The sequence below is a fragment of the Tupaia chinensis genome, unplaced genomic scaffold, assembly GCF_000334495.1.
Source record: "Tupaia chinensis unplaced genomic scaffold, TupChi_1.0 Scaffold000028_1, whole genome shotgun sequence".
NCBI classification, from domain to species: Eukaryota; Metazoa; Chordata; class Mammalia; order Scandentia; family Tupaiidae; genus Tupaia; species Tupaia belangeri.
The window spans coordinates 2,074,787-2,099,303 of record NW_006159458.1 but is presented as its reverse complement, the minus strand read 5'-3'; the positions used below and the strand labels follow the sequence as shown (position 1 = coordinate 2,099,303).

Below are 24,517 nucleotides of genomic sequence, written 5' to 3'. Positions count from 1 at the left end.
ATAGCATTTACTGAATATTGAGTATTTCATATATGCCGGTAGTGATGAGATGTTTTCACATACTGTTTTGTATTTCTCCTGACAAGAACACTATGAAAAGGTATTTCCCCATTTTAATGAGGAAACTAAGCCTTAAAAAATGTAAAATCCTGGGACCAGCAGTTAGCGTAATGGCTATGTTGCTGGACTCCCATGTAGTCGACTGTCCCTACCCAGGGGGACAGCCGAACAGGTTTCCTGAGTGAAGGAGTGAGAGCCGGGACAAGCGGCATGGTGTTACAGCACGGAGACGACAGTGTCGTCCATTTATTGTGGGCAGGACGGTACAGCACAGAGACGACGTGGTGTCACAGCTCTTCAGGGTCGTCCGGAGACGATGTAGTGTTGCAACTCTTCAGGGCCTCCCAGGTCACCTGGAGACTGCACGGTGTTTCAGCTCTTCCGGGCTCTTCAGTCAGCCACTATGAAAAACAATATGGAGGTTCCTTAAAGATCTACAAATAGAACTACCATTTGATCCAGGAGTGACACTTCTTGGTATCTACCCAAAGGACAAGAGAATACTCAATCAGAAAAGCTCTTACACATCAATGTTTATTGCAGCATCATTCACACTCATTAAGACATGGAACCAACCTAAATGTCTGCCCACAGATGAATGGACTGAAAATGTGTGGCACATATATTCTATGGAATACTACTCAGCCATAAAAAACAATAAGACCCTGGGACCAGCAGTTAGCATAATGGCTATGTCGCTGAACTCCACATAGTTGACCACGGTTCGAGTCCCAGACCCAGTGGCTTAAACTCATACTGGGCGTGTGTGTTTGCATGCCCAAGAGTGAGAATGGAGGAGGAGGGATTGTGGCGTGGCCATCCCCCCAGGGGGCAATTTCTTGCTTTCTGTCTCTATCTGGAGAGCTCATGCATCCTATAGCAAAAACCTTTCCAAAAAACAAAAAAAAAAAAAACAAAAAAAAGAAAGAAAAGAAAAAAAAGAAAAAGAAAAAGAAAAGAAAAGAAAAATCCTTTGCACAGACATGTGTATTAAAAATGGAATTAAGGGACCAGATGGTAGACCACTGGTAAATTCTAACCTCTATGAGGCTGGCTCACATGAGGGGGTTTAAGGTTTGCATCTGGAGACTGCCCTGAATATGCTGGGCATGCACATTGCCATGATCCTGGGCTGGCTGGTACTGGGAGAGGACTGCAGTGTCCAGGCCCTGTTGCGGTGCTATCTCTCTGTCTCTGTCTCTCTCTTCATTTCTCTTGCTCAAGGAGCAGATAGATGGACTTATGCTTTTTAGAAATGGAGAAAATAAAATGGAATTAAACTAAACTTTTCTAATCTCAGAATCATAGTTAGGAAGCTCAGTATCCCAATTCTGTGGTAAAGGATGAATTATTTCATTTGTTTCCACATTGATCATATAGGGATATCATCTTATCCTCTCTGTAGTGGGGCTTATGAAAATCATAGGCCTTTAAATTGTGCATGAACAAGTGGAAAGGGCTTGACAGGGCTTTTGAACTACATCTCTGGTTCAGAATAGCAGCACTCAGATGAGCTCTGTGTACCCTGAACAGTCACCAATAGTAAGCCCCCCTCCTTTGGACACAGTAAGACTGTTGACCAAGTTCTCTCCCTTGGTGCGGAAAGGATTTTGCTGGTCAGGTCATAGCTTGGCTTGGTCAGGTGAAAGCATCCTTCTCACCCTTCCATGTCTGGAAGGGCTCTGCCTCTTCCTTTTGTAGCTATTGATTTGTTCTCTCACTCAGATGGCCTCCCATTCCCACTCCAGCTTGGTTACTTTATCTTCTGAGATTCCAATCAGAAAACTTTTTGAATTCACTTATATTTCTCCTTCAGAAAGTTCTCCCTTAAGGTTCATTTTCACTTTTCTTCTGTTAGTTTTCTTCAGATTTTAGTCATTTACCTGACCTTGTAACCACAAAAACTTTCTCCTACTTTTCCAGGTACTTTTTTAAAGTATGCAATTTGAGTTAGATCTTAGCTATATGCTTTTTGGCATTTTTAGAGAAAAATAATTATTTCTTAAAATAGCAAAGTCTGTTCATCTGAACCTTCTTATAATATCTCTACTGGATGCCCAAGCTGTTGGCACTGTGTGTTGGCATAGTCCTTAGGGCAAAGTCATCACATGTATCAACTTTCTTTAAGGGTTTTTGGGTCTTTGTTGTAATGAATAATTCAGTCATCTTTCCTTCTACCCTTCATCAAATATGGGTTATCACTCTGGTGTGTATGAAAGAGGCCTTCATTTCTTATTATTGGGTTTCTAATAAAATTCTCTACTTTTGTGCATAAATGGCAATTTTGATTCCAAGATTGACAAATGTAATTAGCACATGATAGATCAAAGATTCACCAACTGCCCAGTTTCTACATCAATCCTGCTTTGGTCCAGGATGAAAGTCAGTACTACAAATTCAAGATTAAACTGTCCTAATGGCCTACAGATTGGGCTAAGAAGCAGCAGAGGGTATTAGACAATTCAACTCAGTAATATATACATTGGTAACTTTCCTGGAGAGGGCTGGATAGTAAATATTTTAGGCTGAGGGCCATATGGTCTCTGTCACACACACTCACCTCTGCCACTATAGGGTGGCAGCAGTCATAGGTGGCAAACATGTTCATGGATAGGCATGACTATGTTAAAATAAATGGAAATGGAGATCAAGCCTGAACAATCTGTGAAGAAACAAAGCCAGTCAAGCCTCCTAAGTGGCCTTAACTTTGCTTGATTTGCAAACATAAGCAAAACTTAACTTGAGCTGTTTTTTGTTGATGTCTATTGGTTGAGCATAAGCTCAACCAATCAGAAGCAATCAACAAACTTATAATAATAACTAGAGACTCTCTTGTGGTGGGATAGACCAAATAACACAACTTTATAACTAGAGCCAAATATTTTGTTTGTTTGTTTTACTTCTGCATTCACTTTGTGAAAACTTGCCCCAGGACCAGCAGGTGGTATGGCAGTTAAAGGCTCTGGACTCCTTCATGGCTGACTGCAGTTTGAGTCCCAGACCTGGCAGCTTGCTTTCCCACTTTGCCTCTCTCTTTCTGTCTCTCTGCGGTGAGCTCTTGTAACCAATAGCAAATTTAAAATAATAATAATAAATAAAATTAAACAAATAATTCTATAAAAAAAAAACAACAGCAAAACTCTGTCCTTTGAGCTTCTTTGACAGATCCTGTAGACCACTCCTTGTTTGGAACTACCCACCAAATATTTTTCAAATAAACTAAAAAATTTTATTGTGCCTTAGTTTACCTTTTAAAAGCTGTGTCTCAATAAAGTTTTTTTGTTTCTGTGTTTGCTTTTTATGGAAACAGGTGGCAGGCCATATTTGTTGCACTAATGCCTGGACAGCTGGAATACAGAAGTTGTCCTGGAATGAACCTTTAAAAGAATTTTAAAAAATCAGTTAAGGTCAGAGATGTAAATGTCACTCATGAAAGCCCATGGCTCAAAGCATGCATTCAGGCTCCATCAAATGTCTGTAAGAATTGTTTTGTTTTGTTTTTATCTGCAAATTCCATTCTCTGTCTCTTTTTTTTCAAAAGTCATGGTCCATTGCACTAGATGTTGAGATCATGGGGAAGGGGGTGGGGGGACCAATAATAACATCTATTTTTCCTATCCAAGGTCTAAACTAATTGAGAAATAAAACAAAGAAGTTGGCATGTGGAAACCAACATTTTATTTTTATTGCTATGAAAAGCCAGATTGAAAGCTGTGGATTTTAACTGCAGGCAAGCAAGCTTCTTCATATTGAGTTGCAAACTTAGGCGTTCTATGACCAAAAACTCACGTTTCCCGCAGGTAGTGTGCATTCAGGAGAGAGAAATTAGGGCTCTGCTTACTTTGACCACATTTGTCCTGCAACATGGCTCTTCTACCAAGCCTGGGCAGGAATGAGAGGAGGAGCCAAGAGATTCCAGGAGTGGTATGCTAATTGGAGAAGTGCCCCCCTCAATGTCAGCTCAAGCCATGAGTTTGGAAGGACCACTTTGTGTCTAGATAGATAAGGCAACTGAGGATACCTTAAGACATAGAAGATGCCAGCAGGGTTTTTAGGCTTAAAGACATCCAAAGAACTATTTTAAATCTCTACGTTTTAAATAGTGGTCCTGTTCTGCTGCTCCTCAAAGGATGTAAAAAAGTCAAAAAACGTTCTCAAAATAATTTGTTTGATGATGTTCCAGGTTTCTTATCTTTATAATAGTTTCTTTTGTGATAATCCAAAGAAAGATTCCAGATCACCTCTTGGGTCTCAGCATCATGGCTAACAACCAACCTTTCTCTTTTCCCTCTAACACTACCTAACATAGTAATTGTCAGATAGAAGTTCACAGTACATATTGTTTAAACAAATAAATGAATATAACCCAGCTAACACTTTGATTTCCTACTTTACCATCTCATTTAAATTGTTAGCAATAAGGAAGCTAGATGGTGGCACATCAGTACAACACAACACCCTGTAAGGCAATCCTTCATGGAAAAGTTCCTAGTTCAAGTTTGATGGCCTCCCAGAGTACATCTTGTATGGGCCCATGATGTGGGAATGGCTGAGGCTTGGGACAGATCACAGCATTAAGACTCCATTGTAGGTTATTTCTCTCTTGCTTATGAAACAAATAAATAAACTTCTTAAAAATATGGTTAGGCATAAGACTCCTTAACAGTGACTGCCAGTGTTTTAAAGGACCCCCACAAATCAACTCATAGAAATTTAGATTCATCGTATTACCTTCTTTGTCAATGAATTGACCTTGTGGGGGGAAAATGGTAAAGTAACATTGGTATCCAATGCACATAGCCAGGAGCGATGGTACGACTTAAAGTGGACAATAATTTTTATACTACTGAGACATCTGCAAATTTGTTGCTAATTTTTATTTGAAAATTGTTGTTTCTGAGCCCTTCACAAGGTCAGAAAAATATAAAGGCTCCTTTAAAAAGAGAAAATGAAATAAAAAAGTAAGTTTCATATTTTCCTTAGTCTTTTGCTTAGGAAGGTTACTGTAGGAAATGTAAATAGACCACAGGAAGCTTTAGAAACTCAGCTCCTTGCTTGGAAAAATGGAAATTCTGTTTTTTATGGAAATAAAGTAATTCTATGAAAATATAAAATGCAGTCGGTTATCATTCAAAAGGGTTAGTCTTTTGGATTATGGTTTCTTTGATATAGTACAACTCTGGCACAGACCATTCCAAGTGTATTTCTGAAAGCAAAATAAATGGAAAATTGTTTTCTCTCTTCATTAATGTCTTGCTCTGTTCTATTTCTGGAACTCCAAGAGAAGGAGCATGCAGTTTCCCTGGATCATTTTCAGAGAGGGAATGAGGAAGTTGACCCCAAAAGAAAAGAGTTACTCAACTTGAAGACATAATGATTCCCCCAGACTTGCAGCATACTTAGATCCAGTAATTATGAGAAATAACACCTTTTTCTAGACCTCTGGTACCAGTCTCCTTAAATGAAAAGAACCTAAAAAACTGTGAATAGTAGAGCAGATTAGTTTGTTTACTAACTATAAAGTATTCATGGTCCTCTTAGGCTTATAAATTTTTCTTTTGGGATTATTTTCTTGGTTCTTTTGCAACAATGACCAAGACAGATACACACACACCTCCCTTTCTTAATTTCCTCTCCATTAACCTTGAACTTTGTATTATCCCTTGATGAAATTAAACTTTTTTCTTTTGAGCAAATGAAAATTATGGTATCTTGAAGAATATCTTTTTACAAGGTACCCATATTTTTTATTTAATCTGTTTTAATTAATAACTGTATGCCAGAGCCTGGGGACACAGTGGAAAATAAACCAGACATAATCTGCGGTCTCATGGGACTTAGTGGCATTCTGGAGCACTTAGAGTGGGGATTAGCAAACTGAAGTTTTGACCCATCATCTGATTTTAAAATTAAAATTCTATTGTGGTTAAGCTACTGTTATCTTGACTTTTTTTTTTAGATACTACTGAACTCTAGAAGCATTTGTTTATTTTTTTTGTTTTATATTTGTTCACTGTATATCATTACAGCATATTAAATGAATTTTCCCATCCAGAATATGCTGAATATTGGCCTAATCAAAGATGTTACCATGCCTATTGTCTTCAACAGATAATTTTCCATTTTATGTTTCTTAACTGTTTTATCTTTTTCCCCTTGATTTCTTCCTTCTCACCCTCTGCCCTTTCCCACTCTCCTCTCACAGTCTCTGGTTGTCCACAATTGCTCTCCATCCCTTTATATTGTCCAATATTTCAGTTTCTGCCATAGAATGCAGACATTCAGTATATATTAACTAGGGACATACGATGCCATTCTTTCATAATCTGACTTCACTTAGTAGTAAATCTTCCATATTTGTCCACTTTCTATTAAATGCCAGGGTCTAACTGTTTTTTTATAGTTGAGTAGTAGTATGTAGTGTATATGTTCCACACTTTTTCAATCCATTCATCTGTTTGTGGACATTTGGGTTGGTTCCACATCTTAGCAATCATGAATAGTGCTGGAATATATATATGAATCTGCAAATGTTTTTCTGACTGAGCCTTTTCCTATCCTTTGGGTAGATGCCTAGGAGTGGAATTGCTAGATCTTATGGTGGTTCTGTTTGTAGGTTTTGAGGAACCTCTATATTGTTCTTCACACTGGCTGTACAACTTTACATTCCCACCAACAATGTAGAAGAGTTTCTTTTTCACCACAGCCATGCCAGCACTTATAATTCTTTATTTTTTTAATCTAGCCAGTCTGACAGGGGTTAGGTGGTATCTCATTGTAGTTTTGATTTGCATCTCCCTTATGATAAGAGATGTTGAACATTTTTTCATATGCGTTTTGGCTGTTCACATGTCTTCTTTAGAGAGTTGTCTGTTCAGCTCATTTTCCCATCTTTTAATTTGGTTGATCATTGTCTTTTTGGGTAAGTTGTTTGAGCTCCCTGTATATCCTAGTTATCAGTCCCTTATCTGAGGCATAGTTTGCAAATATATTCCCTTTCTGAGGGTTGTCAATTCACTCTATTCTTTCTTTTGCTGTGCAGAAGCTTTTTAATCTAATGTAATCCCACTTGTCTATTTTGGAGATTATTGCCTGTACTTTGAAGGTCTTGTTCAAGAAGTCTTTGCTTACTCCTGTGTCTCTAAGAGATTCCCCTGTGTTTTCCACCAGTAGTTTCATAGTTTGAGGTCTTATGTTTAGATCTTTGATCCATTTTGAGTTCATTTTTGTTAATGGTGAGAGATAAGGGTCTAGTTTCATCTTTTTGCAGATGGATACACAGATTTTCCAGCACCATTTACTAAAGAGGTTTTCTTTTCCCCATTGGATAGACTGGTGCTCTGTGTAAAAATCAGTTGACTGTACATTTTGGGGGTTATTTCTGGGGTGTCTTTTCTGTTCTATTGATCTACATGCCTATTTTTGTGCCAGTACCATGCTGTTTTGATTACCACAGCTTTGTAAAAGAGCTTTTGATCAGAGAGTAAGATGCCCTCTACTCTACTCTTCTTGCAAAGAATTGCTTTGGTAATGCACGGTCTTTTATGATTCCAGACAAATTCTGTGATTGTTTTTTCTAAATCTGTGAATAATGTCTCTGGTAATTTGATTGGATTGCATTAAATATGTAGTTTCGGTAGACTGCCATTTTGATAATATTAATTCTTCAAACCCAGGAACATGGAATGTCCTTCTACTTTTTTATTCTATTTTCCATTTCTTTTTTTAGATTTTTGTAGTTGTCCTTGTAGAGGTCTTTGACTTCTCTGGCTAAGTTTATTCCTGAGTATCAGACTTTTTCTGGCTATTGTAAATGGGATTTTTTTTCTTTAGTTCTTAATCCACTCATTGTTGGTGTATAGATATGCTGTAGGTTTTTGTATGTTGATTTTGTATCCAGCCACTTTACTGTATTCATTTATCACTTCCAGGAGTTTTTCATGGATTATTTTTGGGTTTTTATGTATATAATCATGTCATCTGCAAATAGAGATAATTTATGCCTTTTATTTTGTACTCTTTTCTGATTGCTTTGTCTTGGACTTCCAGTACTATATTGGAAAAGAGTGGCAAAAGTAGGCAGCTTTGTCTTATTCCAGTTTTTAGTAGAAAAACTTTCAGCTCTACCACATTTAGTATGATGGTGGCTATAGGTTTTTCATATATGGCTTCTGTTGTATTGAGAACTCTCCCTTCTATGTCAGTTTTGCTGAGTATTAATCATGAAGGGATGTATTTTTATCAAATGCTTTTTCTGCATTGATTGTTATGATTATATGGTTTTTATCTTTCTCTCTGTTAATATAGTATATTACATTTATGGTTTTGCATATGTTGAACTACCCTTGCATCCCTGAAATAAAGAATACTTGATCATGGTGTACAATCTTCTCTATGTATCTTTGGATGTGATTTGCTATTATCTTGTTGAGTATTTTTGCATCTAGGTTCATCAGAGATATTGGTCTGTAGTTTTCCTTTTTTGTAATGTACTTGTCTATTTTGGGGATGAGAATGATGGAAGCTTCATAAAATGAATTTTGGAGCACTCCTTCATTTTGAATAATTAAATATAGTTTGAGTAAAATGGGGATTAGCTCTTCTTTAAAAGTTGTATAAAATTCAGAAGTGAAGTCATCAGGACCTGGGCTTTTCTTTGTTGGGAGGCTATTTATTACATAATTGATCTCATTGCTTGTTATGGGTCTATACAGGCTTTCTATATCTTTCTGATTCAACCTTGGTAGATTATGTAAATCCAGGAATTTGTCCATTTCAACCAGTTTTTCTTGTTTGTTGGCATATAGTCACACATAGTATTCTCTAGTGATATTTTGTATTTCTTTTATGTCTGTTGTAATATTGCCTGTTGTATTGCAAATCTGATATATATGGTTCCATTCACTCTTCTTCTCAATTAGTCTAGCTAACGGTGTGTTAATTTTGTTTATCCTCTCAAAGAACAAGCTTTGGGTTTCATTTCTTTTCTGAATAGTTCATCTGTTCTTTATTTTGTTTATTTCTGCTTGGACCTTTATTATTTCTTTTCTCCCGGCATTTCTGGGTTGTTTTTGTTGTTGTTTTCCCAGTTCTCTGAGGTGTGTTGTTAGGTTGTCTATTTGCCACCTTTCCATCTTTTTTTTATGCACAATAATTGCAATGAACTACTTTTTTTGGGGGGACACATATTTTAAAAATATGGAATGCTTCACGAATTTTCATGCCATCCTTGTGCAGAGATCATGCTAATCTTCTCTTCACTGTTCCAATTTTAGTATATGTGCTGCTGAAACGAGCATGAACTTTCTTTTTATAACTGCTTTTGCTGTGTCACATTCGTTATGGAAATTGTATGCTCGTTATTATTAGTTACAATGAATCTTTTGATTTCAGTTTTACTTCCTTTAGTGGTTGTGAATTTAATCTGGAGTAGGTTGTTCAGTTTCCATATAGTTGTGTATTCTCAAGGGTTCTTTCTGTAATCAATGATCAGGTTTAATTTCTTCAGTTCATCTTTGCAAAGAACCAGCTTTTGCTTTCATTTATTTTCTGTATGGTTCGTTTATTTTCTATTTCATTTATTTCTGCTTGGACCTTTATTATTTCTTTTCTCCTGGCATTTCTGGGTTGTTTTTGTTGTTGTTTTCCCAGTTCTCTGAGGTGTGTTGTTAGGTTGTCTATTTGCCACCTTTCCATCTTTTTTTTATGCACAATAATTGCAATGAACTACTTTTTTTGGGGGGACACATATTTTAAAAATATGGAATGCTTCACGAATTTTCATGCCATCCTTGTGCAGAGATCATGCTAATCTTCTCTTCACTGTTCCAATTTTAGTATATGTGCTGCTGAAACGAGCATGAACTTTCTTTTTATAACTGCTTTTGCTGTGTCACATTCGTTATGGAAATTGTATGCTCGTTATTATTAGTTACAATGAATCTTTTGATTTCAGTTTTACTTCCTTTAGTGGTTGTGAATTTAATCTGGAGTAGGTTGTTCAGTTTCCATATAGTTGTGTATTCTCAAGGGTTCTTTCTGTAATCAATGATCAGGTTTAATTTCTTCATGGTCAGAGAGGATACTGGATTTCATTTCTATGCCTTTGAATCTATAAAGTCTTGTTTTGTCAATCTTTGGTCAATCTTTGAAAAAGTTCCATGGGAGGGGGGGTGAGAAAAATATGTATTTTGTGATTTTCAGGTGGAAGATTCTATAGATATCTATCAAATCCATTTGATTGGTGGGATTGTTTAGATCCTGTATCTCTTTACATATTTTTTCTAGATGGTCTGTCCAAAGGATATAGTGGAGTGCTGAGATCCTCAATGATTAGTGTGTTACAGTCTATTTCTCCTTTTAGATCTAACAATTTTTCCTTCACATATTTGGGTGCTCCTGAGTTGGGTGCATAGATATTTATAAGCATTATATCTTCTTGATGAATTAGCCCTTTTACTGCTATTTAATTATTTACTGCTATTTAATTATTTACTGTTGATGAATTAGCCCTTTTACTGCTATTTAATGCCCTTCTTTGTCACTTCTTTTAGTTTTTGTCTTATAGCCTATTTTATCTGAAATAGGTATTGTGACTCCAGCCTTTTTTTGGTTTCTGTTTGCATGTAATACCTTTTTCCAGCCCTTCACTTTTAGTCTATGTATGTCTTTATCAATGTGGTGCATTTCTTATAGGCAACAGATAGAAGATATCTGGGTTTTTTAAATCAATTCATCCAGTCTGTGTCTCTTGATTGAAAAATTTAATCAAGATTAAACATTCAACATTACTATTGATATTTCCAGACTTGTCTTTGCCTTTTTCTTGATTATTTTTTGTTCTCTTATTCCTCTCTGTCTCTCTTTAGTTTTCCTACTATATCACTCCCTTCAGGACTTCTTGAAGAGTTGCTCTGTATTGGTAAATTCTTTCAGGTTTTGTTTATCTGAGACTGCTTCTATCTCTTCTTCCAATTTGAAGGATAATCTTGCTGCATATAGTAATCTTTGTTGAAAAAAATTTTTTTTAACACTTGAATATATCTTTCTGTTCTTTCTTTGCTTGGATCCTTTCTACAGAGATGTCTGATGTTAGTGTAATGGGATAGCCTTTATAAGTAACTAGATATTTCTCTCTTGCAATTTTTAGAATCTTGTCTTTCTCTGTGATTTTGGTCAATCTGGCTATGATGTGCCATGGAGAGAATCTTCTTGTGTTGCTTCTATTTGGTATTCTTTGTATTTATTGGGTCTGTATGTTTGAATGATTCTCTACCTTTGGACAGTTTTCTGCAAGTATTTCATAGAATAGATTATCAATACCCTTAGATTCTTCACCTGCTGAGATACCAATTATTTGGATATTTGGGCATTTAATGGTATCTAGTATTCTCCAAATATTATCTTCTTCTTTTTTTTTCATTCTTTTTGATGATTTTTTTTTCCCTAGGTCAGAGGTTTTGTCTTCTAGATCCAAGGTTTGATCTTTTACATGATCTAATCTGCTTTTAATACTTTTAAGGGAGGTTTTGATCTCCTGCATTACAGTCTTCAACTCTAGAAGTTCTGTTTGATTCTTCTTTATATTGTCTATCTCCTTCAAGTCAAGAAAGAACTTCCTTATTGCTTTGGAGATCAATGTCTCTTTTTTCCTTCATCTCAGAGTTTTGTCACCATAAATATTCTGAATTCATTTTCTGAATGTTGGTAATTCCCTCTGTTTTTTTCCACAATTGGAGACAAGTTTCTGTGTTCCCTTGTTGGAGATATATTTCCTGGTTTTCTCATAGTTGAGGCTTTTCTCTGATTTTTAGTCATCTAGTGATGTATTCACTTTTGACTAATTTGTGGGAGAAGGTTTCTACAACTATGAGCTCATGTGTTTCCCTTTACTGTTAGGTACTTCTTTGGCAGTTTCTCTCATCTACTGGGTTTTGCGATGTGGTATCCACAGGAGGAGTTTTGAGTTCAGATTTATGAAGAAGAGTTTCTCCCTCTTTTCAGCTGGTTCAGTGGGAGGTGAGAATTTCTTTGAGCCTCACAAAATTCAAATGTTGGGTTACTATGCACCTAGACTTGTCTAGCCCTTCGGTGGGTAGAGGCTGAGCAGCAAAATGACAAAGTAAGGTGGAAGAAAAAGAGAATTGAAAACATAAAAAGAAAATTAAAAAATCATGTGTTGCACTTGTGTGGTGCACAAAATGGGCTGGAGGCTTCAGATGGATATATTTACTTAAGAGGCCTGCACTTCCCCTGTTCTATGTGGAGGTAGGAAAGTAAGGAATGAGCAAAAGAAAGGGGAAAGAATTTCACTTACCTTTTTCGCTCTGAGTCTGGGAGGTGAGGTTAGATGGGAGGGGCTGTGGCTCTGGCTGCTCAGCCCTGATGCTGGTCCCTAAAATGGGCAGGGGCTTCAGACGGAGATGTCTGCTTAAGAGGCCTGCAATTTCCCTGTCCTTTCTAGCTCTGGGCACCCTTTTTAACTCCCCCTTTTTAATGTAAACTTTTGATAATGTTTATTTGATTATTTATTTCTCTCAAGAAAAGAAAGAGAAGTTGGGAGAGAGTGAATCAGTACCCCCAACAGTGTTCCAACACCAAGATCCAGCCATCAGCCAGCCCCAGATCATGAGCTCATGTTATTTGATACACTCAGGGAAGTCTCCTGAACAGGACACCTTCTCATGTGGGGTGGCCTTGGAATGTGTTGTGTTTAATCTTGTGCCACTGTCTGAACCCACCAGATAATTTTTAAAACCTTTTTTGCTTAAGCGTGATATATATGTGGAGAAGTGCCTATGCTGTATATATACAGTTTCATTAATTTTTATAAACTGAGCACAGCAACATAGCCAGTAGTGAGATGAGAAGCAGAGTATTATCAGGGTGCTCCCACTCCTTTTGAATAGCTGTCCTCCACCCAAGAATAAACATGTTCCTGACTTCATTTATTTTTTATGAGAAAAAATACATGTTTATTTCTCTTTTTAATTTGTATTTTTACAGAAATTGTATTTAATTACTGTATATGATGTAGAACATGGTTTTTCATAGCATGAATACAGTCAAAGACATTACCATATACATTATCATCAACAGATAACCTTTCACTTTTGTGTCTATGAAATGTTTTATTTGTTTATTTTTTTTTCCCTGATCCCCTCACTCTTACCCCTACTGCCTACTCCCTACAATACTGTCTCTGGTATGTACAGTTACCCTCCTGCTGTTACATCCCAATCTTTCAGTTTCTGCTATAAAGTACAAACATTCAGTATATATTAAGTAAGGACATACATTGTCTTTTATTGTCTGGCTTGCTTCACTTTGCATTAAGTCTTCCATATTCTAATAGTATTAATTATCTTTTGCTTTTGTTTTTTTATACAAATAGGATTGCAACATTTACCCTTTTATGTCTGGCTTCTTTTATTCAACAAAATGCATGTGAGTTTTAGCCTCATCATAAAGTATAGGTCAGGCAATTCATTCTCACTGAAATAGGGTATCTCACTGTGTAAATATACTACAATTTTTTCATTCTGCTCTTTTTAGTTTTGTTTTTTTTTTTTCCTAGATGACATGTATACTTACCAGAGGGACAGACAGGGAGAGGAGAAAGCATCCCCACATGGGGAATAGTCAGGTTACAGCCCATCTCTTATCCATCATTCCCTCGTTTCAGAATTCAGGACATGCATATGCATACTCTAGAGTGTTTCTCAAGCTCAGATCTGAAACTTGAACCACAGAGTCAGCCATGAGGGATCCAGCTGCCTTATCCGCTATGCCACAGAGCTGGTCCAGAAATTATTATTTTTTTAAGAACTATTTTTTTATTTAACTTTATTTATTTATCCATTTAAATTTGACCAGAGAGGGACAGAGAGAGAAGAAAAGTGAGAAAACAAACCACCAGGTTTGGGCCTCAAACCATGGTTGGCCATGTGGAAATCCAGAGCCCTTAGCCACCATGCCACCTGCCAGCCCCCCAAAATTATTTTTAATTGACACATAATTGTACATTATTATTGGGTACAATGTGATTTCTCAATATGTGAACACAATGTGTAGTGATTAGGGTTATTAACATATCCTTCACTTCAAGCATTTATCATAATTTTGTGTTAAGAAAATTCAAAATCCTCTCTTATAGCTATCTTGAAATATACACTAAATTATTGCTAACTATAGTACCATACTGTACTACAGAACACTAAAATTTATGTCCATTCTACTTTTGATGGATATTTGATTGGTCCTAAATCTCAAACTACTTGTAAACTGTTATGGTTAGTTTTAGGTGTCTATTTGACTAGTCTGAGAATTGCCTGGGAACACAATAAAACATTCAGCTCTATTCTGGGTATATATGGAGGGTAGAGGTGGAGTTCTGAAAGAGAGCAACATGCTAGGCAAAGCAGACAAGATGTGAAATATCTGTTCTCATTGTGTCTGAGTATCATTCAATTAGCAATGGGCCCAGAGAGAATAGATATAGAAGACAAATGGATGTCTTTTGAGAAAGAGTAAGATAGACTTCTTCTGTTTCCATAGACATCAGAACTCAAAGCTCACTTGTCTTCAAACTCCATGATCTACACCAACAGCCTCCAGGTTCTCAGGCTTTCAGCCTTGGACTCTGAGTTATGTTATCATTTCTCTGCTGTTGAGATCTTCAGATTTATACTATTCCATGCTACCAAAATCCCAGAAACTCCAACTTGCATACAGATGGTCATGGAGCTTCTGTTGCCATAATTGTGTCAGATGATTCCTCTAGTAAATGGACACACATGCACACACACACACACACACACACACACATACACACACAATTGGTTCTGTCTCCCTGGAAAACTCTGACCAATATCATACAGTTCTACTACAATCATTTCATTTTAGTATATATATTGTGATGAACACACACACACACACACACACACACACACACACAGAGTATTGTTTTGTATGTAACTAGGAGTTATTGTTAGTCATAGAGTATGCATATGTTTAACAGTGATTGATGCTGCAAGCAGTTCACCAAAGTGACCAAACCAGCAATGTATAAGATTTATGATTGCTCTGAATTCTTTTTAACACCTGAGAGTTCTCTTCTTTTCCATTTCAGCAATTTCAGTGTGTACATAGTAATAGTGCATTGAGTTTTTATTTGTAATTTCTTATGACTAATTGAATCCGTTATCTATTGCTACAATAATGACACACAGCTGGCAGCCACAAAATGTCAGTGGCATTGCACAATAAGCTTGTATTGATCTCAAGTATGGAATCATCTGAGGATGATTTGGTAGCTCTGCTGTTCTTGGTTAGGATTGCTCACATGACTGCGGGTGTCCACTAATTGTCAGCTGATCTGGGCTGACTGCAGTGGGAGTGATTGGGGTTACACATCTCTACTTTATATGCCTATTATTCTCCAGCAGGATAGCACCAACATTTCCCAAAGAAATGGCACAGGTGCAAAAGCAAACAAACCTAGTTGTGCAAATATTTTACCAACCTTTGTTTGCATGACATTTGCTAATATCTCATTGGTTAAAGTAAATCACATAACCTAGCTCAGATTCAGAGTCGGTCAGTACTCTCAAGTCACATAGCAAAGGGCATGAAGAGGGGAATGAGAGAAGCATGTCTTCATGATGTCGCTGAGTTAATCTGATTCACATTCAGGCCACAACCATTTTTGCAATCTAAGTCCTAATGAAGGTAAGCAGCTTTCTGGTGTTTACTGGCCATTCAGCTGTCCTCTTTTGTGAAGTAGCTGTTCAAATCTTTCCCATATTTTCCTTGGAGTGCCAATTTTCTTCTTACTGATTTATTGATCTATATATTTCTAGTTGATGGCTTTTGTTAGATATATCTATTGTGAAGAGATTTTCCCCCTCAGTGGGTCCCCTATTTACTTCTCAGAGGTCTTTTGAGAAACAGAACTCTTTCATATTAATGTAGTCAATGTATCATTTTTCCCTTTATGTTTAATGCTTTCTGTATCTATTAAAAAGCCTTGTGTACTCCAAAGTCACAAAAATATTTATTTCTTTCTAAAATCTTCATTATTTTATCTTTCACATGTAGATTATAATTCATTTGGAATTGATATATGTGAATATTTTGACTGAGGTAGCAGTCAAAATATATTTTTCCATTTTGGTTATCTGATTATCCAAGTAGCACTTATTGAAAAGAACATCCTTTTCCTGCTCCATTACAGTATCACCTTATACAGATGGCGTGCACATGAGGATCTGTTTCTGCATACTCTTGTTAATTGCTTGATAAATATTGCCTAGTTTGGGCTGTCCTTTGGGAGTTAGTGTCCAGTCCCATCTATGACTAGAGAGATGTGCTAAAGATTTATATAGATTGGGCTGCATATTCTCACCTAAAATAAATTTCAGTGATGAATCTGAATTTGAAACAGTCTAAAAGTTTATTTCACACTACTTATTGATTGATTATTGATCAGAATAAACACATGAGGAAACCCATTTTTAATCTTGCTTAGCATATTGGAAAACTGTGTATGAACTAGTTATAGCACAAAAATGTTTTTTCAGTTACATTTACAAAACTTTATTTATTACATCTATTCTGAGGATGGTATCTTATGTCTATTATGAATTTTGATATTTTTTATATCAGGATTTAAGTACACACCAGTGTGAAGTTTTACTTGCTTTTCCTCTGCCCAAGAAGAAGTGTATAGTTGAATATTTACTTTTTTGTAGGAGAACAGAAACTTTCTGATTTGTAGAGTAATAAGAAATGTGGTCTCTACATTTCCAGATGGAGAATCAGAAAGAAAGAATGGCACTCCAAATGTTCCAGACCAGTTGGAGCTACCTGTCTAATGGACCAGAAAGAGAAATTTCATCATGATATGGGTGACTTCGTCTCATTCAGATTCAGGTAAGAAACTAGAAGGCTTTGTTACTGCATGTTGTTCTCTAAGAGTGGTTATTTAACAGAAAAGGAAGGTACAGTGTGAATCTAGTATGCCAATTTTAAATTGTTTTATCTGATCAGATACTTGAGGCAATGTTATTAGTAAAAGAAATACCTGAAGATGCAGGTGTCTAACTTATAATTACAAAGAAGTAGATAAATGTTTTAGGAAGAGGAGCTGAAACCCTATTGAAGCAGTATAATTTATCTTTGAAATCTTCTCCTTCCTATGATTCCTCAGATATTTTTTCTGTTTTAATTTTGAGGAGGATATATTTTCAAATACTTTAATAAACCCAGAAAGATATATTTAATTTTTAATTTATGTTACTTTTATTGTTGCGGGTGAACTGTGGAAACTGAAGAGAAGGCAATGTTAAAGGTTGAATGCAGCTCAAAGATTGAGGCCATTTTCTTCATATAATTTCCCTTTTGTGACTCAATTCAAGAAAACAGAGAAAAGATTATTTATCTGCTAGCCTAGTATCTAAATGAAAATTCATTTCTTTGCTTTTCATATTTATTTAGTAACTACAGTCAAGCAGTGTTTTTAGTGGTCATTATTGATGGTGAATGAATGAATCTTGCTTTAGATCATTTTGCATGATTTTTATATGAATATGCTGCATTTCTCTAAATTGATTATAATTTTCAAAGTTATAAACTATATCTTAACATCATGTCCTTCAGAAATCAGTATGTGAAATGACAGATATGTTGGCTAGCTTGCTTTAATTATTCTACCACATATACATGTTTTTTAACATGATGTTTTATTCAGTAAACATATACAATTATTTCTTGTCAGTTAAAATAACATTTTAAAAAAGTAACTACATCTTCATCACTTTAGGATTATCTTCTGTATTTAGCATGTTACTGAGTCAACAATAGGTACTCAAAAATTGTTTGGAAATACAGAATTCTAATAATCAGAGAGAGAAGAAACACAGTGTTTTCTTCCATTATCCAAGATCCCCAATATGCAGAGAAGAGATAAATAGTATATGATGAAAAGTTATGAGGATTTACATCAGGACAATGGGAAGCATCAGCAATAACAGGATAGATATTTGGTATTTATTTGAGATGCAGTAATTAGCAAGACAGGAAAAGCAGAGACCAGAAAAGGAGTGATTTAGAATACAAGACAAGAGGAGGGTTTCAGACGAAGAGTAGTTAATGCTGTGAATATCTCAGAGAGCTCAAGTTGTGGGAAGCTTTAAACATTTTTTTAAAAATCCTGAAATTTGGCAAATAGGTCACTTTTTTTTTTCTGTTTTGAGAGAGAGATTTTTGCTATAGAGTGTGAGCACTCACCAGAGAGACAAGACAGAAAGCAAGAAATCGACCCCCAGTGTGGATGACCATGGCACAATCCCTTCTCCTCCATTATTCTCTTGGGACTTTGAGCAGGCGTGTGCACATGCCCAGCTTGAGTTTCAAGCCATTGGGTCCAAGACTCAAACTGTGGTCGACTATGTCGCCTTAACCACTACACCATCTGCTGGCCCCAGAAGGTCACTTTTGACTTCAGGAAAAGTCATTTAGTAGACTGGCCAATAGCAGTGAGGTCAACAGGGGTGTGCTAAGGAGTGAGGAAGAGAGGGCATGGGCAAACATGATAAATACGTTCTTTCAGGAAGTCTTAAGTGTTAGAAAGAGCAGTTAGTATTTTTTCAGAGAAGAAAAAGAGAGAAGACATCATGAAGAAGGTGTAATGAAGGAAAGGGAAACTTATGACTTATTAGAATAAGAGCATAAATAATAGAGGTCAAAATGGTGTATATATAGTGGTAGTATCAAGAAAGTGAAAAAGAGTGATATTGGAAATCATGGAACTATGAAGCCAAGATAATTGCTAGAGTGTAGAGAGGTTAGTAGGTAGAGAATTTAGATATTTCAAACTTAAGTGATTATAAATACAATGGTGCCATGAACATAAATAGGGCACTTTGAAGAACAAGTAAATTTTGCAGGAGACAGATAGTGACTTTAATGTAAAAGCTATTGAACTGAGACACAAATGGAACCTTCAGGTGTGGGCTGTGGGCGTCATAATGGCAGTGGGAGTTTCAGGTTAATAGACTGCTTTCATGCCATCCTTTCATTGTATCCTAGTGCTTGACTTTGTAGAGTTTGAAACACACCATGTCCTTAATTGTATGATAATGGCATTTTTGTTGCTACTGTTTATTAACTAATTCCAAAGCACCTTTTCTCATCTACATCACTAGTAGCCTTTAGTATAGCTCATCTAATAGTTAGGTACTATGCGAAAGGACCTCTCCTTTCTTGTATGATACATGAAATGTATGTGACATAGTACCTAGTCCACCACAAGAAGTCAATTAAAGTTATGTCCCCTGCGGTTGGTCCTTGGTTGTGGTTGAGGAAGATAGATCCTAGGTAGCTGACCATGGGGTTTGAGTTCCAGACCCAGCGGCTTGATAGAAAAGCCGTGTGTGTGTGTGTGTGTGTGTGTGTGTGTGTGTGTATGTGTGCACGCGCACGTGCTTGCGCACACACATGTCCAAAATCCTGAAAGGATGGAGAAAAAGGGATTATGGCAAGACTATGCCCATGGGTGGTGCTTTCTTCCTCTCTCTCTGTCTCTGTCTCTCTGTCTCTTTCTGTCAAGCACATGCACCTCTAGTAAATTTGAAAAAGAAAAAAAAAGTCCCCTGACTGCAAGACCTTCACTAGCTCCTTTATCTGGTCAAAGACTACTTATCCTTTGTATTATTTGTCTTTTGTTTCTATAGCAGATCACCACAAATGCAGAGTTTTAACACAACACGATTTATTATTTTACTGTTTTGGAGGCCAGAAGTCTAAAATAACCTCACTGGACTAAAATCCAGGTGCCAACTAATATCAGGACTGTTTTCTTTTTCTGAAGGGAGTCATTTGTTCCCTCGTTTTTCTCACCTTCTAGAGGCATATGCAGCATTCCTTGGCTTGTGGTCCCCTTCTGTCTTTAAACTCAATGGTATGAGTTTATCTCATTTCACATCACTCTGAGGCTCTCTTCTGCCTTCTCCTTTCACTTTTAAGCACCCTGGTGATCACATCAGGTCCCCAGATAATCCAAGATAATCTCCCCATCTCAGGGACATGCTGGTTAGCGATCTTAATTATATCTTCAGCATTATTTCTCCTTTTCCACATAGCATAACATATTTCCATGTTCTGGTAGTTAAAATACAGGCATGTTTGGGAGGCCATTATTCTACCTACCACCCTTATAAGAGTTGTATATAGGTACCATCTCTTCTGAGGAGAATATGATGACATCTCAAAGATAAAGTGAATCATGTCCTACTCAGCATTTCTCCCACATATACGCAGCTACCTCTTATCCCAGGTCTTCGCAAACTGTGCTGCGATTATTTGTACAATAGTCTAACCTCTTCATTCCAGGGCTCTTCTCTCAGTTGTCATTGTGTCTTTGCTCTTCACCCCTTATTTGCCTTGAATTCATCTGGCAAATTGCAAGCTCAAGATGATGATGGTGATGATAATAAAACTCATCAATGGATATGGAGAAAGTATATAGAATATAGGTAGGATTCTATTAGCAGGTAAAGGCATGATGGAGGAGTGAATTTCAGGGCCATTTGGTGATAAGATACGTAAATATGAAGGAGCATCATATAAATTCCTCTATCTAGAGACAAAATTGAGAAGTCACCCTCAATGGGCACAAGCAACTAGCAACAGGTAATGGCTATGACTTATGTAATTTTATCTCATACTATAGTATAATTTAAGTATTTTCTCTTTGGTAATAGAGTCTAAAATAAAAGCAAGACATGTAACAGCACATCATAAGGAGACATCGTAAGATACAAGGTATGGGAACCAATGAGGTTTTTTGGTTTTTGTTTGTTCTGAAGTATAGGAAACTAATATGAACAAGCGAATGAATAAAAGAACCATCCGTGTTTATCCATCATCCCCAGGGAAATTGACTCTTTGATTTGGACGATGATGATAGTACTATTTCCTTCTTAGTCTGAACTATCCCTTGGGCGGAGAAGGTCAACACTTGGGCTGTATGAGCATGACGCATGTTTCCTTCAGGCAACAATCAATTTCCTTTTTCCGATTCTGTTCTCCCCACACACCCTCTGATAAATAGTCTGGTCTCCCGGAGGAACAACTCACCAGGAAGGGAGTGCCTGGTCCAGACCTGACCAGTCCTGTTCCCAGGCCAGGTGGTGGTTGACCCGCTGAAAATTAATAAATCTAGGCCCAAGTTTTTAACTGTCTTTGTGTGTGTTATTAGAATGAATCAATTTTCCAGAACAAATAGGATGTACCTAAAAACATGTTGCCAGAGACCAGTGCCTTGATTGCAAGGAGCAGACAAGGATATAACCTTCTCTGAAGGCTGCCTGTACTTGTGGCTCTGTGAATACTGCTGGATGATGGTTAATTTTTTGACTAATACACCCAGCTGATGGTGCGCTGTCATATGGCAGGCAGTAAGAAGCCATAGCAGAGTTTCTTAAATTATTAGGAAATTAAGATGGTGAAAGTAGAGCTGTTAGAGTGGTTTATCTGGTATTGCTATGCACAAAGGATTAAAGGATTATAAAAGACAATAGATAGTCAGTAGGAGGCTGTGAAAATGCTTTCTGGATGGAATAGAACCTAAAAGAGAGGTGATGTGAAGACATTGTGAGGAAAGAAACTGACCCCTACCACAGATGTGGGCTATGAAAATGATTCTTTGATTTTGACATGAACATGAGCTGAGCATTGAAGCTAATGAAAAGAATTTATACTTAATTAAAAATGTAATAAAATTTTAAATAAAATTTTTAATAATTCACACCTGAATTAAAGGTATGAAATAATTTCAATGTAATTTTCTTTTTTGAAAAAGAAATTAAGACAGCTAATTTTTCTCACCAAATTGATTAGCAGCAACTGTCAAAAATTATTATTCAGACAGAGTTCTGAACTGTCATTCCATTTCATTGTTTTTATTTATGTTTTTATTAATTAGTAATAGCAGTTGAATTATTTCAAGAAGCAAGTGTAAAGGCAAAAATACTCTCTGAGCTTTTTTTGATGTCCAAATAAGTCAAAAATAATAAATATGGCCAAATAAGTAGAAAATAATAAATATGGCATTTAAAAAATTTTAATTGCCTATCAGGAAAGATTGAGATCAAGTGATGGATACATGTGAAATGTCTTTCTGCTATTCTAACTGCCTAAAATCACGCAAGAAATATTTTGCACAAGCACTTGGAATTCTAACCAATACCTAGGCAGCCTGACTTATAGGTGACATCTCAGAAGATTTTTAGGGCCCTCGATGGTACCAAGCCATGTAGCATCTTTAGGAGACTTGCATTTCATGTATAATCAAGGTCACACTAAATTCTATGTAAATACTCTTTGGCTAGACTCCATATCCAATACCCTTTTCAAAAGTCACATGAACACAAAGTAAAGCTAAAATAAATAAATATAATTCATAAAGCACAAGAGCCTCATTGTCTGGCTTGGCAAATTTACCTGAAGCTGTTCTCTTTCTTTTACATACACACACATTTTTTTTTTTAAATCCTTAATTGAAAAATTGAGCCTCCAGCAGCCAAAACATACACGGCAAAGCTAAAGACGTTTGGGCATTGGCATTTCCATGGCCCTGGCACTTGTGACCACTGTAGTTAGTTTTCACACTGTGAGGCTGCTTTTGATTTATTGCTGTCATAAAATGGGACTAGGTGTAGTGTTATGATGATTTGCAATTTGTTCCTAACTCAAAGGGCCCTAGTGGCCTCTTAAACTTATTATAACAACTCATATTAGGAAAATGGAACTAACTCGACAGGATTCATTCCTTCGGGTCACACGGAAATTCTGGGTTTTTTTTGTCCTATGTGTGGGGTTTGAGCAATGGAGAGAAGGCGTGTAGAGATGGGAAGAGAGGAGGAAAATGTGGCACCTGCATGCCCTTACTCTGAAGCAGTAACATAGGCTTGTAGAAGTTGAGTACTAGGTATTGAGGCCACTCTGTGTGCAATTAAAAGCTTTTCTAAAAATCATTTACTTTTCTACTTTATTTGCTCCTTGTTACATTTCTCACTCTGCTGTGAGGGTTCCAGTGGGTAGGTTTTCTGCCCACACTTGACAACAAGATCCATGCTAGCTCAGGGCAGCTCAATGGGGCATCTGGGAGAGAGCAACTCAAATAAGCCGCCCAAGACCTCAGCATGAGTGAGTAATTGTAAAAGGCTCCCCACCATGTGTGTTAATACTTAGAAATACAAAACTAAATGTCAACACTTGGCCTCTCTTGAGAGCACTCACATCTGAACATGGAGGCTGAGGGTAACACCACACCAGCCCAGAGTTCAGAAAGGAAAGTCTATATTATCTGCTTTAAATCACTTGTCAAAAAAAGAGTTTTTCTGGAATTCTCTTATTTGGGGAGAAGAAAAATAAAGCTGAACCATTTGCATGAGCTGCCCTGCCTTGGCATTGAATGGCAGCCATGACCACTGAGAAAGGGCACTCCAGAGCAGAATGGCTAATGCATCCAGCATCACTCAAAAACAAATAATTTGTTGACAGCAGATTGAGTGGCATCCTCCTTCTGCTCTTCTAATGGCAGCAAGCCTCAAAACCTTTCTAAATTTCCATTCTGTCACTGATAAAAGAGGGTACAATCTCTGCCCATTTGACAGTTTTGCCAAAACGAGCAATGATTCTATTCTCTGTTAAGATTGTGTGGTTGCATGTGTGTGTAACTGTGTATTTGTATGACATGCACACGCACACTCTGGAGACAGAGAGGATATCCGGCGTTGTGCAAAATGACATTGTTTTATAGGAGTTGTAAAGGAATCCCATATCCCCTGCAGAGCTAGATGAACAGCTTTTGTGAAAGCTAGTCTCTGCTGGAATGTTCACTCTCACCTGAGTAAGCAAAAGCACCATCATGGTGAATTAGCAATTGCTTAGGGTGTGATGTCATAGATTCCTGGGCAAAGGAGAAGATAAATTGTAGAAAAGAGACCTAAGGTACTTCTCCTTTCGTTTACAAAGTCTTTCTATCAGCTAGTGTGTCAAAACAAAGGATGATACCTTTAACAAGCTATCATGATACTCTTGGCTTGTCTGAACTCCTGTGCAACCTGGCAGTGATACCTGTGATGAGCTGTACAAAGCTCTCTGTCCACATTTGGTTAATTTTGATCAGTCTCTCTAAGATGAAGTTTCTTTATCTCGGTTCAGTTTAAAGGAGATAGTACTGTATCAGGATGCATGATGATCCAGCCCTGTTCCTGATTCTGCCAGTAATTCCAAACACATAACTTCACCTCTCTAACCCTTAGCTTTCCAGTCCAGAAGGTGTGTGTGTGTGTGTGTGTGTGTGTGTGTGTGTGTGTGAGGTAGGGGGCTGGGTGAGTGGTAGACTAAGTATTTGAGTTTCTTCTACGATCAGAAATTATTGACCAGATCT

The 24,517-nt window shown here is 36.9% G+C and overlaps 2 non-coding genes across 2 annotated transcripts; both read right to left on the bottom strand.

Annotated features, from left to right (window-relative positions):
* Nucleotides 1-9,252: 9,252 nt before the first annotated feature.
* On the bottom strand, nt 9,253-9,359 carry LOC114007550 (U6 spliceosomal RNA). Its single transcript, XR_003549157.1, has one exon. It is a non-coding gene; the product is annotated as a U6 spliceosomal RNA (small nuclear RNA).
* Nucleotides 9,360-9,814: 455 nt separating this feature from the next.
* Nucleotides 9,815-9,921, bottom strand: LOC114007560 (U6 spliceosomal RNA). Its single transcript, XR_003549170.1, has one exon. It is a non-coding gene; the product is annotated as a U6 spliceosomal RNA (small nuclear RNA).
* Between the last annotated feature and the right edge of the window lie 14,596 nt (nt 9,922-24,517).